The sequence below is a fragment of the Eschscholzia californica genome, unplaced genomic scaffold (genome assembly GCF_041429995.1).
Source record: "Eschscholzia californica isolate CP2 unplaced genomic scaffold, dmEscCali1.0.p SCAF_2, whole genome shotgun sequence".
Lineage (NCBI taxonomy): Eukaryota > Viridiplantae > Streptophyta > Magnoliopsida > Ranunculales > Papaveraceae > Eschscholzia > Eschscholzia californica.
In genome coordinates, this window is record NW_028238309.1 from 12152109 (window position 1) to 12169635 (window position 17527).

Consider the following 17527-nt stretch of genomic DNA (forward strand, 5'->3'; position numbering starts at 1 on the left):
GAGAACTATTCGTTTTTGTGTTCCAACAATAAAAATATCATCTTGTCGAAACAAAGTTGTATATGTGATGTACATGATAAAACAAATACAAATTAGACAGTAAAGTAAGAATATCTATAGTTTATAATGAAATTCGAATCTCAAACGTAAACTCCAACCTCCGTATGCTTGAGAAATCCCCTAAATTTGTTTTTCTTCGATATATTTGAAACTACAAAGTTGAAAAAAGTAAATAATAAGAATAAAATACAAACATTTGCTTTACATTCACCTGTAGACATAATAAAATTGTGTTATAAGTTATGATCAGTCACAGTATTCTCCTTAGTTGTCTTCACACAAACAATTACTTGCAAGGAAAGTAAATAATTGTTAGGAGGTGCAGAAGGGTGGAAGAATGGAGAAGAAATTTAGCAGAATATACTTCAATGAAGAGGAAGGGCATACGTAACATGTTGTTAAGCAGCAATTAGTACAACCATGGGCGTTCCGAATTTGGAAAGATTACACGTTGCAGACTTAGGTACAACTTGAAACTCAAACACCACAATATTAACTTAAAGATATGCATCAATCTGCCATTAGCACGCCATAAATCGCCGAGGATGAGAGGCACACTTTCAAGTTATAGCAGCCATCCTGAAATTGTTCAACAAAGCTCATAATGATAGGTTTTAGAGTGAGAAACAATAAATCTGCGGAGATTTGTGCCCCCAATAGACATGTACAGGTATTTTCAAGCAAACTTGTCAACATCACCTCGTTCACAATAAGAACTAAAGACAGAAAAACCATTGAAAATAATTGGATTCACATTGCGTAATCCTGTTTACTTGGCCAACACCATCCTCACAAACTCCTCATAGTTTACTTGGCCATCCCCATCCACATATATTTCTCTGATCATCTCGCCCACTTCTTCATCAGTCAATTTCTCCCAGATTTGTCATCACATGCCTTAGCTGCTCCATGTTGGTATAAAAAACAAATACAATTTATTATGATAGGATATCTTCCAATGGTCGGAAAATATTTTGATAACTTAGTGTCTTCTGTAATACATATTATAAGTTTTGATGTAAGAGCTCTTTGCTCGATTGGTGCACTCTTTACACCATTGTCAATATATTATAGACCTTTAAGAAAAAAATGCAAAACCACAATGTACACAAAGTATGAAGAACCCAATTTTGTATTGTTTTTGTAATAATAAAATGAACAAATAACGATCATACAAATATATAAATGAATCAATAGGGCCTATCTCTGCAGCTGAAATGACACCATTACGATCCTTGTCAAAAACCTTGAAAGCTTCCTTGAGTTCTTCTTCGGAATCAGTATCCTTCAAGAGTAGAAATAGAAATTTTAACCATGTCAACATAATTATTCTAAAATTTTTAAATTTAATTGAAGAAAGAAAACGTGTATTACTTCTTCCAAACATTCATGATCTTAAATTTCAAATACACAAATAAATCAAGTGAAACAAATATAACAAAACATTAAGATATAATATTTTCATGAAGAAAGAAAAAGAGGCGAAATTTAATGGGTAACAACTATACCTATATGGGTTTAGAATCACTATTATGGTGTTCCGTGACAAAATGTTATAGATGAAATTTTTTTTTGGATTTGAATGAAAGAAACACCATTCGGACGCTAACCGATTAATATGTAGGGTTTGTAAAGACTTTGCGACCTTAAAAGTGGAGTCAAACTCCATATGGTTGAGATATTAGTTGGAAATATATTTTCTCCAATAATCAAAATTCAAAACTACAGAATTGGTAAATTAAATAATAATAATGAAATACATATCTATCCCTAGAAAAAGTTACATAAAATAAATTTTCAAGTGGATTTTGGAAGAAATCTATTCTAGCGACATGTAGACTGTAATGAGAACAAACAATCCAAGTGACGTTTCCATATCTAATGTTCTAGAAGAAGGTATTTAAAAAAATCCATTACCAATTATAAAAGGCATGGAGTAGTTCACTTAGCGTTAAAGTGACCTGTAGATATAAAGAAATTGCGTTATAAGTTATAGATTGCCCACAACACTCTGTTTAGTTGTGGTTCGTAACGTGAATAATTAGAGTATCAAGAAGGATAAATGTCAATGATTGTCAGATGATGCATAATTGTGGGAAAAGACGAAGAAATTTAGTAGACTACACTTTAACGGATAGAAGGTTATATGTAGCATCCCAATAAGGCGTAGCACCGGACGTGACCAGTTTCGAAAGATAGACATTACAGTTGAACATGTGTTATGTCTTGACGGAAACAATAAAAAATTTTAATTACAGTAATAGAGACCAAAAAAGTACTTAAATATACTAAAGATTCCATGTCTTGTGTAATAAAATACCTAATGACTTGTGTAGTTGAATAGTACTTTTGTTGTCCTATTGAGTTTGAAACGAAAACGCTTTAGTTATGTTCTTTACTTATGGTGATTGTAAACATCCATACAAATGCGTATGAAATTAAATTTAAGCGACAACCCAAAGAGACCAATGTGGCTATAAGACGACCTTGTTAACTATAGCTGAACTAAAATTAGGAGTTGCATTGATGGATTTATTGAGTAATTTGAAACTTGAACATAACAAGACTAAACTAAATATATGGATAAAAGAACCCTTTGCTGCACCAAATGTTTCAACTTGATTTTATGGCACCATGATAACCTACATTAAATTTAAGCGACAACTCAATCAGACCAATGTAGCTATAAGACGACCTTCTTAACTGTAACTGAACAAAAATAAGGAGTTGCATTGACGGAATTGTTGAATAATTTTAAACTTAAACATAACAAGACTAAACTAAATATATGGATAAAAGAACATTCACGATGTTCGTGGTAACCTACAATTTTTTTAAAATGAAAACAATTAAAGAGGTAAAAAAATAATATAACAGATAAGTAAAGTTAGTGTGTCGTACAGAAAATTAATGATTCAACCTTTGTGTGAAGCCAAGCAACTACAATAAGAACATTCACGATGTTCGTTAGTACGTTCCGATCAGGAGGAAGATATACATATCTAAAATGGGAAGGATGTTAATGAGGACTGAGGAGAACATGAAACTAACTTTTATGACAAACCAAATAATTTATTTCACTATTAGATGACTGGATCAAGAAATGAGGATGTCTTCACAATTTTACAATGAAAACTCATTACCAAAGAAAGGAGAAGGAAGTAACATACTCAAGATGAGGAAGAAATGTGTATTCCACGACAATCTTGTAGCTATAGGTTCACTAACAGGAAGAGACCCCATATTGACTCCCCTACTTTGGTTTCCAGTAAAGCCGACATCTTTGGTCAACTATGCAGGTAGACAACTCGAGTCCTTCACAACTTGTGCTTCATTTTGTTGATCCTTATTATCTGTTGATATTGGCTTAGTTGCTGAATAAAATTTGACTAATTTGCTTAATGTCAGGTTGGTACGTAATTTAGGGGGAAGACTTCTTTCCCTACTAAGTTACCAAAGAAATGGAAAACTAAAGAGAAATTTCTTCTCTTTTCCTAACCGTAAAAGTTAATCAAACAAAAATTAAAGGTAATAAGAGCAAAACATATATGTACTTGTTTAGTTGTCTTTTGCTTCATAAGTCAAGTTTTCATCTTTGAAATCCACAAATGCAATGTTCCTTAGCCTCAACATAACAATAAAGACCGGTCAAGCGGATGAATATTGAATGCAAAGTCCCACCTAAATAACCCAACCAGTAAATATATAATTTGCAGGCATGTATGGAAGGTTACCAATTTATAGTTCATGGATCTTATAGGAACAAAGGTAGGATTTCATTTTTTATTTATTTTTCATGCTCCTCTTTGCATTAATATGCTGGCGGTTTACTACAATAATCAGGACATCGGTATTCAGAATGACCACCAATATCAATTAGAAGCAAAATCGAACATCCATGTGAAAAATTAATATATTTGAACATGATTTACTCAAAACGGCTTACAAGAACAATCTAATTGATAAACAAAAATTTATAAACTAATTCGAACTATGAGGTTGTTATGGGAGGAGAGCGATACCTTCCTCCAGAGCAAAGACAGACAAAGGAAGCACCGTAGTGATCAGAAAAGAGTCGAGAGAGTTTCTCGTGATCAGGAGATACCGAAAAAAGGGTCCCTCCTAATAGTGAATCTTCTTCTTGTCCTCATGTCTACATTGGTGTTGTCTGCATCTGATGATGAAATTAATTCATTTGCTACCGCTGCAATGGAAGAAATACATCCAGGAGAGAAATCAATAATAAGCAGTTGATTAAAGTTAACAAAAGAAAGTCATACCAAATGAGAACGTGAAGAGATTGTTGTCCATTGCCATATATTATCCGAAATGAAATTTGATTGAAAACGTCGAAATTTTGTTCAAGTAGTTGTCCTGTTACACCATCAATGACTTCACATAAGAATAAATAATCTCGTAAGCAATTGATATAACTGGAACATAAGAAATTTAGGCAACAACAATCTGCGAGTATCAAACCTACAACCTCTTTTAGTTAGAATCGGTTGCACGCCCATTAGAGTACAACCCATTTGCTATATAAAGAAGCTTTGAATCGGTAACAATCAATTTTCTAATGTAGATCTGAGAGGATGAAGGATAAACTGTGTAAATTATAGCCAAGATACAGTTATAGAATAGTTCTATATTCAAACAAAGTTGTTCCATGGAGGAATTTGACCAGGTAGGTAGTTTGCACCTTATTGGAAATGTTGATTACGGTACATATCAAATAAAACACGGAACACTGTAGGAGCAAAGGTAACCAGGAAGCAAAATTTATGAAAATAAAATTCAATTGGTTGAGTCATTTCCCCAAACAAGTTGTGTCATAAATAAAAAGAACTATGGACAAGTGGAGGATGAAAGTATTCACTCAATCTCGTCCAATACTCGGTACTTCTTAACAAATAAAAAAAAAGTAGATAAAGATGTCATAAAATCTAAGACAGTGAGAGAGTGAGACATTGAGAGAGGAAGGTGAGATATTGCGGAGAATTTTAAGTATGAAATAATTACAAAAAAATTGAGAGTGGGGGATGAAGAGGTAAGGAAGGAGGATTAGATGAAAGGGATAAATGGGAAAGTGAAAAAAATAGAGGATTTGAGAGACAGGGATGGACATTGACAGAGAGGAATGAGAGATATGACAAAGAATTTGAGAGTGCATATTCAATGAAGCGCTTGCACGAGAGGGGAGGGATTTTGGTGTTTGAGATTCACTGGGCGCGGTTAGGAGTTGATAAGGCGAGGAAGACAAACATGGAAGAATAGTTGTCTGTGTGGCTACCCAAGTTTTTGTTGTTGAGAGAGAAAAATGAATTTCTGAGAGAGAAGAAGGAAAATGTCATGTTTGGTATGCGAATGAGGTAATTGAAGGGACAACGAAGAGGTAATTGAAGGGACAATCAAGTGTAGATGGATAACAACAAAATGAATGGATTGTTTTGAATGAATAGTGTTTGTCCTAGTCACATGTATGTGTGGTCACCAAGTTACCCGGAGGAGCTTTCATTTTGTCCTAGAACTGGGTAGAGTTAATTCAACTGAACAGAGAGAAGTTCAAAAGATGAATCGACCCATAGGAGAGGAACATACCGTGAAAGATGGGCGAAAGCTTTTGGTTATTAATGTGCGATTCAATTAAAAGGTCTGGACTAAACGATAAATAAATCATATCAAATTTGACATCTGTTTGAACCATGAAAGAGGAAAGTTGCCTTTTTTTTTTTAGGAAAGGAAAGTTGTCCTTTTAAAATGTCTATGTGGCTATCAAATTATGTCTTAAGCATGACCCCCCGTCCTACTGGCGGGGTAATGCCCTTTAAACAACGCGAAAAAGTAGATATGATATTCGATTATTTTTTTTAATTAGTATCCTGATACCCTCTAAAGATAGGTGTAGTTGTCTAGAGGTATAAGATTTGTCGTTAGTTATTTAAAAGTTTTGAAATTACAAAACTTTTTTGATTTTGATGTTTAAATCTATTTACAATTTTTTTTTAAAAATATTTCTAGTTTTCTTTTATAGATAGCTAACTGCCCCCATATTATAGGTTTAAGTCCAATTTAATACAATCAATCTAGACCCATTTAAAAAAAAAAATCAAACTCCAACTTAGGTGTAGTAGACATATGTTTAAGTTTTTTTAAAGTATGTCTTACAAAAGACATGAAAATTAGAATTGTACGATTCTAGCCACATAATATTCAGCAAACAAAAATTCGCTATGACATAGAAGGCATCTCCATCAATTCATAAAGGGGTGCTATTATAAAAATTGTAACTTCACTTTCCCTCTTTTCTTGTTTGTTGGATTATCAAACCAACTCCATATCACAACAATTCAAAGTGAGAACAAGAAAATATTAACAAAATTAAATTGTGAGATAAATTGATAAATACGTAACATGTTCTACCTTGTTATTAGAAACGGAACCAAAAATTTTGTTTGGAGTACAAACACGAAAAAATTTGTCAAAGTATAAGTTCTGGTATGAAATATAATTTTCATATATATTTTTCATTTTGATTTAAGAGGAAATGACTCAATATTAAAAGCAGAATACAAGAGTGAACATGAAGGTACGAGAAGATACGAAAATGAGTCTCCACCAAGGCAATAAACCTAATCTTTCAATTATATAATCAGTAAAAGGAAGAAGGCAACTGTTGCACCAATCAGTTATACCCGCTTACTTCTTTTTTTTGTTGAGATTATATCCGCTTACTTGATTATCAATCTTGTATGAGCGTACCAGTATATGATACCACAAAATCACTTATTGCTCTTACTGTTCATTTAGATATTTCATCATCCTAATAGATAAAAAAAAATAAGAATACTAAAGAACAAATACCCATCATCATTATTGATAGTTTGAAACTTTTCATCACTGAATGAAACATATGAGCATAACATTAATAAAATACTTGATCTGTATCAATTCTCCTTCCATGAATATATCAACTGTTGCTTCGACGTATGGGGAAATGGTTCTTTCTTATATATGGGAAAAATAATTTGGTTCATGAAAATGCTACGGAATTAGTAATTAGAATTGACTAATACTAAATTGATATTTTATGGACATAACATTTAACATAATTGTTCATCTTCCTAAATTTTTCTTTGAGAGGCTTAATAGGTTCAAGAAGCTACAATTAATTTAATAATCACCTATTAATCACTACTGAGATTTGTTCATCTTCCTAAATCGTTCTTTGAGAAGTTTAATAACTTCTGGAACATCAACTAATTTATTAGTTAGCTATTAAAATTTATTAAGATATATTTTGAATAAAATCAATACAATTGTTGATCTTCCTCAATGGCTCTTTGGGAAGCTTAATAGGTTCATGAATTTGAAACTAATTTAGTAATTAACTACTAATTATTAATGAGTGGAAGACTGATCTAAAGGTTAAGATTATAGATGAAAGAGAAGGGAGGACTATGATTTGTCATAATCTTTGTCCTAGTCAGCAAATCATATGTTTTGGTATGCCTAGTCACATTGTCCTAGTCACCATCTAAGAGCATTCATTTTGTCCTAGTCACAAGTATCTGTTTTGTATAATAGATATATATATATATATATATATATATATATAACAAAACAGAGTGGTTTTGTGCTGACTAGGACAAAATAAATGCAAGCTGACTGGACAAAATTAATGCATCATATTTAAATCTTAACCGTTGAGTGTTAACCTTTGAATCTGGACCCTCAGACCCCTCTCCAATGGGTTAAACCTTGCATTAAATCGCAGTTGTTTTACTTCCCAACTCTTCCACTTCCTACGTCCTTTCATATTCTCCCTCGATAACGCAATGTTTTGTGCTGACTGGGACAAACCAAAACACAAATCTGACCGTTTGTTCAATTTGATCTTATATCTTAACCTTTTGATATCTTACCCACCTAAAAAATTAATTATTTGTTCACCCATTCAATGGACAATGTTACAAAACTCAATATTTAGTGCTGATTGGGATATATTACAATAAATCCTAACCGTCCATCTCCGATCAAATCCTACCATAGCCACTAAATCATACTTATCAATTAACGATAGTTATCCTTCCCTCATTAATTAAATCCGTTTATCAATGTCTGTTACCCACTTTTAACTTCCCTCAACGTTACATTCATCTATTTCATTACGTCTCTCTACGTTTCTTTCTTATCTTTCTTTTAAATCAGTGGTTTGATGATAGTTAGAGTCCCCACCCCTCACTCACTGATCCTAAGAGGTTATCCTTCACTTCATCTTAAATCTTCATCAAGATTTCAGTTACAAAATCCTCAATCCCTCTTTTCTAAAATTTTAATCTTCCTGTTTCAGTTACAAATTCCAGCCGTTATCCTCTCTCCTGTAATTTCTTAATTCTATCCCCAGAACAAATAAAATCATTTATTTGGAATTATGGATCCATATTGACCAGAACGATGACAACGATTTCTTATGATAGGGTTCACTAACTTTTGGATTTATTCTCAGATTTGATTGTCTTAAACATTTTGATGTATCTATTAGGTCTCAGTTTGATCTTATGTTGATGTTATTGTCAAGATAAATCAACATTTTGATCTTATTTGATTGTCTTAAACAGTTATTTGAATTTAGTTTGACATTTTTTGTGATTTTCTCTATGATCCTAAAGGGGGGTCAGCTTGATTTCTCCAATTTGATTATTTTGTTGTAAATTTTCTCACCTTGATGTGGTATCTGAAATTGAATTTGTGCAGGTTCATTCCCATCATAAATCAATAATTGAAGTGACCAGACATTTTTCACTCTCCAATTCAGTTGCCTTCTCGAAGGTAAGACATTTTTCACTCTTTCATCTTCTACATTTCAATATTTTTATCCAATTTATTTCAAGGTTTGTCTTGCTTAGTTGGTGCTTAGAAGGTGTTTGCTTAAATGTCAATGTGAAATGGGTATGATTTTGTCTTGTTTAGTTAGTTTCTGTCTATTGTTGATGAAATGGGTATCAATGAATTGTTTGATAAATTAATGTCTGTTGTTCTTTGGAACTCTCTCATGGAGATGGTGACTGAAATTCATTCACAATAAAGAACAATTAAAGAGATAACAAAAGTGTTATGTTGTGTCCTAATATCATATTATCATATCAACCATTAAATCTGCTCATGCTCTTGGATGTGAATTGAGGATACTGAGTGATGCAAATGTATTCATTCAAACAATCTTAGAACACCATGGGTTAATGGGTTATTTTTTGGAGATTAACACTAACCCTGGCAATATCGACAACGACGGAAAGCTCATGATCTTGCCTTACCATGATTTCAATACTTCTTCTCAGGTTATTTTATTTGCCCTCCCAATATGTGCAACGGATTAATTTTCGAGAGGATTAAAGCAGAAGTTTATGCAAATGGAAGTATGGAACAATCGATTCATATATCTTGGAGATGGAAAGGGTGATTTTTGCACTGAGTTTAAAGCTAGAACAAGTAGATAAAGTTATGCCGAGAAAGAATTACCCATTATGGGAACTAATAACCGCCTAAAGATCAGTAATCAAGGCAGAAATTCATGAATGGAGCGACGGGGAGGATCTCGGACGAATTCTTCTTCAACTCGTTGACGCAGTTATTTATGAAAAGAACACCAATTGCCCACTAGGATTGGTGTCAACAGAGTGTAAGTTTCATATGACACCGATCTCTACTCACGAATGTTTACTAATGTGCCATTTTGACATAATATTTTTGTAATCCTGGGTGTGGAAGTGAAAGTTATGACTTTAAACTTTTATGGCGATTCCAACTCCAAAAGTGAAACTTATGGTTTCTCTGCATTCATTGTATGCTTTCTAAATCAACCAGTTATATTTACAGAAAGCACCGGTATTGATGCAGCCATGCAGGGTGTTGCAACATTTGGGTTTCCATACAACACCTCTAAGACTCGTTACTCGATATTTATCAAACAATTGGATGCTATAATTTACTTCACTCGGCATTTACTAAAATCAAGAGTAAAATAGCGATGGCTGCAAGCATGTTCATAAAAGACTAATTTTACTTGTTTTGTATTTCTAATAATTCGACGCTTTAGGTTGCAACATGTTCAGCCTTATATTTTTGCTCTTTTTTCTGTATGGATGTGACATTTTTATGTGGAGAAAAACTCGAATAAACTATAACTTCATCTTCGAATTGGCTCCTTCCAAAATCTTAGATAGAGACGTGTCTTATTTTGATATCATCCAATGTTGAGTTGGTCAAATTGAAGATTTTCGTATCTATTGTTTTTCTTTCCTTTATTTATATCAATTTTTTTTTGTCAAAGTTGGTCTCTGTTTATGGAGAATGTCAAACTATAAAACTTTCATCTCATTCTTTATATTTCCTCATAATCTTATTTATATCACAGTTTCATCATGCCAGAGGCACGGGTTATATCTAGTATATATATATATATATATATATATATATATAACAAAACAGGGAAGGTTAGTGCTGACTAGGACAAAATAAATGCAAGCTCCAAATCCATCATCTTCTTCCCTAAATTAATACAATCAAAATTCTTGAGTTAGCTTCCATCACCATCTCCTACTCTTCAGTTACCCGACTCCAGTCATTTGATTTACACCCCACATTTACAATCAAAATTAATACACTTTCAGTTACCAAACTCTTTCTTTTTCTTCTGCACCTCTCCACTTTTCACCGTCTCTCACTATACCCATACCGGTCTTTCAAACTAGAGAGAAGTGAAAAATCGATGAAATCTGGGATTAGGATGCTCTGCTTTTTTCCTATGAATTTCTTATTCTCCTCAGGTTTCCACTATTTTCTTCCTCTTTTTTTTATTCTTTTCACATTTTAGGGTTTTTGTTGTGTCTAGGGTTTGATTACTTTTAATATTCACTTGTATTTGGTTAATTTTTCGATTGATTTTAGGATGTTCAATGGTTTATGTTATGGTTAATAATCTCTATTTTTATTTGCTTAATTTTTTCCTTTTCTTCCATTTCAACTCATCAGGTACTTGGTACATATGGTATTTGCTCCCTGCCTGCAGGTAGTACTTTTTATTTACTTTGTGGTTGAGTTTGAATCTATGGTTTGAGATTGTAGTTTGTTATGATTTATTCTCTTTTTCCCAAAAGATGTGTTGTTTTTCAAATATCTTCACCAAGAAATAACGGATCATCGCGTAGAGACTTTAGTAGAACAGAGTAGATGTTGTGTATTACAGAATTATCTTTGGCATCAGAAGAAGCCCGTCTTGTCAATGAAATAACGGGTAATGCAATGGGTTTTGTTGTGTTTTACATTTTAGGGTTTTTGTTGTTTCTAGGGTTCGATTACTTTTAGTATTAACTTGTATTTGCTTAATTTTTTCGTTTTAGAAACTACATCATTCAGTTCTTGGTCAAATAGTCTAATGAGATAAGTCATAGGGACTTTCAAGTCTCTCTCTCTCTGCAAAAATTTAGAAGGAATGTGGTTCAAAGGTTCTCGATCAAAACAGAAGAAGAAGAATCAATAGAAGTTATAAGGGAACTTCTCAATTTTAACTTGTTGATGATTATTCAAGATCAATTTGGAAACTATGTTGCAAAGTTTGTTCTTGCTGTAGCAAAGGTCAGAGAGTTCCTTGGCGTTACTTCATGACTTTAATTTGTTATTAGTTCTGTGAAATAGTTATTTTGCTACTTAGTGTTTTCAATTCGGGTTGCATTTACTTGAGCTAATGTCGAACCATTCGAGCACTAGAAATGAGGATTGGAGCTATCTATATCAAGGTCTGTCTTTTTTCTTTTAACTCTGTGACTAAAAGATGTTTTTGTGGTTATCTACAGCAGCAACACATTTGAATCGAACATTCATGTTAGTTTCAGCCAATGATGTACTTTTGGATTCTTCAGTTATGAAATATAGCCCCTCAGATTGTCAGAGGTCAGAAGTTTTTAACACGAACTTAGTGAAGGGAAATATTCTTCTTTGTGGGTATTCATTTAAATTTGTCGTTTGCTTCAGGTGAAGAAAGTTTCAGCAACTTCTAAGGCCCTTGGTGTTGTTGGTTTTGTTCTGGCCGTAGAAAATATTTCTCCAGGAACAAAATTTGATCCTGCCCCTGTTGAAATTCCGGCATTGTCATCACCGATGTCAGCAAGTCAATGGTAAATATATTAGATCCTTACTAAGGAAAATTGATGTAGAACGCAGCGGAATTTAAGAATAAAATAAACTAATACGAAGAACGATAAAATAACGATTAAATAACTGTAAAATTGATTAAACTTGATTGGGTTTTCTCTTCAACATGAAAATAAAAGACAGACTAGACCTCCTTTTATAGGATATCATACTTTCCTAGTTAGACTCAAACTGGACTTTCCTGAATAATGGAAATACTGAAATACTGCAACTTCCTAAATAGATAGACTCAAAACAAGACCTTTCCAATTATTGGAAATATTAAAATAGCATAATTTCCTAAACCTAATTTATCTAATAATCATACTAAAATAAAGACTTCCTAAATCTACTCTCTCTGGCCGGTTGGTCCATGACCGGGTTCGGTCATGGAAATAGTCTCCACGTCGGGTGCCCCTGCATCAGCTTCCCCTTCTCCCACGAGGTTCGTCCCGAACCGTTTCGACGAAGAAATTAATTTGATGGACCCGCATACGATGAATACCACCAAGGCGATTCGTAACTCCCACTTCGAACGAATTTTACAAAGAATGTGAAGAATACTAAATTGCAAGAAATCGCCAACTTCGTTCCCAATCTCATATGCCACTGATTCTCGCAATATTAACATTAGAAATTCAAGAACATTCATCTCGCCATCTTCCCAAAATTTGTCCGTAAGATCCAAAATATAAAAGTAATGAACTTCAATTATGATTTCGAGGTGGAAACGTGTAGTATTGATATGAAACCCAAAATATACCTTCCCACGTTCATCTTCATGAAGTTTATAGAATATAATTCTATCATAATATGGCAACTTATGAAATCCCCGAGTTAACATATCATGTTGTCGACGAACTAAAGTTGACAAATCCGTGTATGGAAGCTTAGGGTCGATTTTGTATTCACGAAGGATTCGTCGTATCCAAAGTATGATTCTACTAATGAAGTGTGATTCGTCGTTAATAATCCCTCGCCAGATATCCTTTGCTAAAGAAATCTCCTGCTGGTCTTCTTTCAGTCTTGGTACAAAATCTTCCAAACCAGGCATCTCAACACCACTCGACTGGTTTCGAGGGAAATCAACTCGTTTATCTTCCTTGTACACATTAAAGAAATTCCCTATAATGTCGTAACCAATATGTTGTTTGCAAGTAATATGAAACTCTACCATATCAGATGCGACAATAAAAGCATCATTCATCAACGGGAGAAGATGGGTCTTTGTAGAAACATTGTAGTACGAATAAGCAGCCTTCAGATGAGAATAGTTTTTATTGCCAAGGATCGATGATGGAAGCGTATAAAAGCTGCAGAAATTAGTAATCTCATGGGTCTCTGGGCTCTCAACCAAAAAAATATTCACAACATTCTCCGTTGGGAGAAGCCAATGCTCAACGTCATCATCATTAAAATCAAGAGCAACAATGAAGTTGCTTAAGTAGTTTCGTAACAAACGGGTAACTGCAGGAACATCACAAAGCTCCATTTTCTTGAAACCCTGAGTGACAGTTGATTCGGGTAACTTATAAAGTTTTATTGTTCTGCTCATTGTCATCCTTGCACCCAATCCGGAGAAATCCACGTCGATAAGTTTCTTGGGGTTCATAGATCGGTGCCAATATTGACAAGTTGATATCGGTGTTGGAAGAACAACTCCAGCAGTATAAGATGCTTGCCATATATTTTCCAAGTGAACTCTCCTTGTAACCTCCTTAATCATAGAAGGAGCAAGTCTCTTAGATCTAAGTTTCTTATGAACACATAAAAAGTTAATCTCTGCCACCGTGACAACTTCATCACGAACTCGAATCTTAGCAGGCACACTAGTAATGAAAGCAACAAGCTGTTTTGATACTTTAACACGAACACCAATATGCCAACTCTTAAAGTAACCAGGAGGACGAAGAGTCCAACGAAGAAACTCTTTCAAATAATTAAATCGAAACATATTTTCATCATCTTCAACATAATTGTTTGTTAGATTATAAACCTCTGCACAAGTTTCTTCGGAATCAATATCACAAGTAGTCCATTCATATAAATTGGGTAGATTATAAGGTTCTTGTTTCACTTCAGAGAGAGGCGTTGGTGGTTCAATAGGACCTTCAGTTAAGCTACTATCACATAGATCTTTAAATTGTCCAACAGGTTGGGTTTTCCAGAAAGTATGTTTCTTTCCTAGAGAGAGAGAATCTTGAACTTTTCTAGCTATTGCTTCAATTGATGTTTCATTCTCAGAAGGTGGGTTGGAATCAAAATCAGGTTTGATGTTGTCACACATATGTAGAATCGAATCTAAATAAGACTTTAGCGATTGAACTGTTTCGAAAAACGACGGTTGCGGTGGTGGTGATGGTGAATAGGAAAGCGAAGATAATTGTGTTGGTGGTGGTGGTGTATAATCGTCTATGAATTTTGCTTCCTCCTCCGTCATTGACTGAATTTTGTTCCTCTTTTCCAGAACTTCTCCTTCAATATCATTGATCTTAGTAATTAAAGTAGCTTCGGAGAACTGCCTCCTTGATTCAATATTTGTTTCGACACATGACAAATATTCATCAAGAGGAAGAAAACCATACCTGAGGATACTTTTCAATGTCGTCCAATCGTTTATGAATTGTTTTCCTTCATCAATGAGTCTCCATTGCATTGCATTGAATTGTTCATAAATTCTTTTGGACATATGTTGCTCAACCGAAAAGACTTTATCTTTGTCATGAACTTCTTGATTTCTGAACCAATCTTCCATGTGTTGAATCCAGAAATTTATATGAAATTGTCCATCGAAGAGTGGAATTTTGGACACTTGATGAATTTTACTTTCATCTTCTCGATCAATATAAAATTGAGTTGTATCGCGAATGGGATCCCAACATAAACGTGGAAAATTTTTCCAACATTCAAGAGGAATAGTAGTGTTAACCATTGTGAACGATTAAAAAAAAAAATGGCTCTGAATACCACTTGATGTAGAACGCAGCGGAATTTAAGAATAAAATAAACTAATACGAAGAACGATAAAATAACGATTAAATAACTGTAAAATTGATTAAACTTGATTGGGTTTTCTCTTCAACATGAAAATAAAAGACAGACTAGACCTCCTTTTATAGGATATCATACTTTCCTAGTTAGACTCAAACTGGACTTTCCTGAATAATGGAAATACTGAAATACTGCAACTTCCTAAATAGATAGACTCAAAACAAGACCTTTCCAATTATTGGAAATATTAAAATAGCATAATTTCCTAAACCTAATTTATCTAATAATCATACTAAAATAAAGACTTCCTAAATCTACACTCTCTGGCCGGTTGGTCCATGACCGGGTTCGGTCATGGAAATAGTCTCCACGCCGGGTGCCCCTGCATCAAAAATACTTCAGAATTCTTATTCATAGCATCAATGTTGTTAACTGCAGGATCTCATAGATTATTATAATAGATATACATCAAGAGATCTATGATAATATAAGGACAAGGAAATTTCTCCAGAATTCTTCATTGGACAAGTGAAGAGGTTTGAGGCAACATGTAGCATCGGGGAAGTTTGAAGTCTATTCTCCACGAATCGGCACCTCAAGTGGCTTTCTTCTCTGCTAGAGGGCCCAAATATAAAAGATTTTAGCTACCAAGATGTCAATCTTCTCAAACCAGATATATTAGCTCCTGGTTCTCTTATTTGGTCTGCATGGTCTCCAAATGGAACTCATGAGCCTAACTACATGGTAAGACCTTAATATTTTCATCGATCTAATTGTGGTTTTGAATAGATTGACGTATCATATGATATTATTATTCACGTTTCTTATGCTAATGTCGGTCACAGAAGAAACCTGTCATTGTATAAGTAGTTGCTGCAGTTGTTTTGTTGTCGTGCAGCGGAAGGGGTAAAACAGAAGTTGGTAACTCATGATATACATCATTGCAGCTGATGGTAATAATATCAGTTTGAGTTTTTCATACGTCACTTTTTTGAGATCCTCAAATCGTCAAATTATTCATGAATATACTAACTTCTTATGAGTTATGACCGTACTATATCGTGTTTACCAGCTCAAGGCAGAGGAGGATATCAAAGCTAATCTTGACGGAAGCTTGAGATCTATACCTGATCAAATTAGAGAGGACCTACGCCAATTCAAGTTGCAGGACACTATTTCTTGCAATTGAAACTTTACTGAACATAGAATCATAATGAGTTGCTTGGAATTTAGTTGCTCAGTTAGTGTGAACATGTTATAAAGTATGTTAGATAGTTGGTAATGAAGTAAAATTTATTTTTTAGTGTTCAACCCTATATTTGATCTTGCCGGTATCATGTGTGTGAAAGTCGGTATTCCATTTTGGATGTTTTTCTTTGTAAGTTACAAGTTACAACATTGATCAGAACTAATTGTTAAGGCTCATTTATAGTTGGAGGCTTGGAGCTTTTATTTCCAAGAAATTTATGTATGACTCTATATTTAGATGAAAAGAGCTTCAAGAAACTTGCATCAGGCGTTATTCCGGTTTTGTTTGTTTAGGTAATGGTGCAATCCTCTCTGGGCAAAGAGGAAAGGAAAGCTGTTATTTTAACATTTGCAAATAAGGTGGAGTAATCAGTTGTATTTTTTCATTTGTAACAGTAAGTTCCCAGTTCAAACAATTTATTGAGAAAGATAATAAGAGGCAACGTCCATCATTTTTATTTCGTCATTGAGTTATGCACTAAAGGAGATTAGCATATATTTCTATACTTTAGATGGTATTATGCACTTATTAAACTATTCTTACCTTGTCTCATTACCGAACTACATAAGCTGATCCATTTTACATTACAAGGCACAGTCTACGTCATTCTGTTGCAGAACAGACTAAAGAAATTAGTATTTTCTTGCTTATAATAGTCTGTGTTTTCTTTCATTCTTTTTACTCGCACAGGGATGGGTGATCGTCAATAGCTACAATCTGGAATCCTATAGTATGACTCATGCTCTTACACTTATTCTCTACGATTATAACAGGTTATGCTTGGAGATATGTCAAGAGGAAAAAAGAGAAGAAAATTACATCGTTGGTTAAGAAGTTGAAGGATGTTAGAACAGTGGAGCAAATTTGTTATCTTACTGGGGTTCTGCAATCAAAATAGACTTACAACTTAATTAGAAAAATTTGAATTATGACTCCCACAAATTCTTTTTTTCAGGAAAAGTCCAGAACTTAGTCAAGGATAGATTACTACAAATTTGAGAAGAAAAGGCTCAGGTTTATTAAGCTTGGATTTAAGGC

The 17527-nt window shown here is 33.8% G+C and overlaps 2 long non-coding RNA genes and 2 pseudogenes across 4 annotated transcripts; 2 read left to right on the forward strand and 2 right to left on the reverse strand.

The window, feature by feature from the left end:
* Positions 1–2593: 2593 nt before the first annotated feature.
* Positions 2594–4952, reverse strand: LOC147556266 (uncharacterized). The gene is made up of 3 exons (XR_015235094.1): positions 4341–4952; positions 4083–4264; positions 2594–2702 (listed from the first exon to the last, which is right to left on the reverse strand). It is a non-coding gene; the product is annotated as an uncharacterized LOC147556266 (long non-coding RNA).
* Positions 4953–9118: 4166 nt separating this feature from the next.
* On the forward strand, positions 9119–9939 carry LOC147556267 (inorganic pyrophosphatase 2 pseudogene; annotated as a pseudogene).
* Positions 9940–10538: 599 nt separating this feature from the next.
* Positions 10539–16703, forward strand: LOC147556268 (uncharacterized). Of its 3 annotated transcripts, none has more exons than XR_015235268.1 (9): positions 10539–10886; positions 11092–11128; positions 11217–11353; positions 11460–11694; positions 11913–12009; positions 12091–12233; positions 15679–15984; positions 16086–16193; positions 16313–16703. It is a non-coding gene; the product is annotated as an uncharacterized LOC147556268 (long non-coding RNA). The 3 variants fall into 3 exon arrangements; XR_015235270.1 differs by having other exon boundaries at positions 11916–12009; XR_015235269.1 differs by lacking the exon at positions 11217–11353.
* LOC147556269 (glycylpeptide N-tetradecanoyltransferase 1 pseudogene) lies at positions 12724–14905 on the reverse strand (annotated as a pseudogene).
* Positions 16704–17527: the final 824 nt, after the last annotated feature.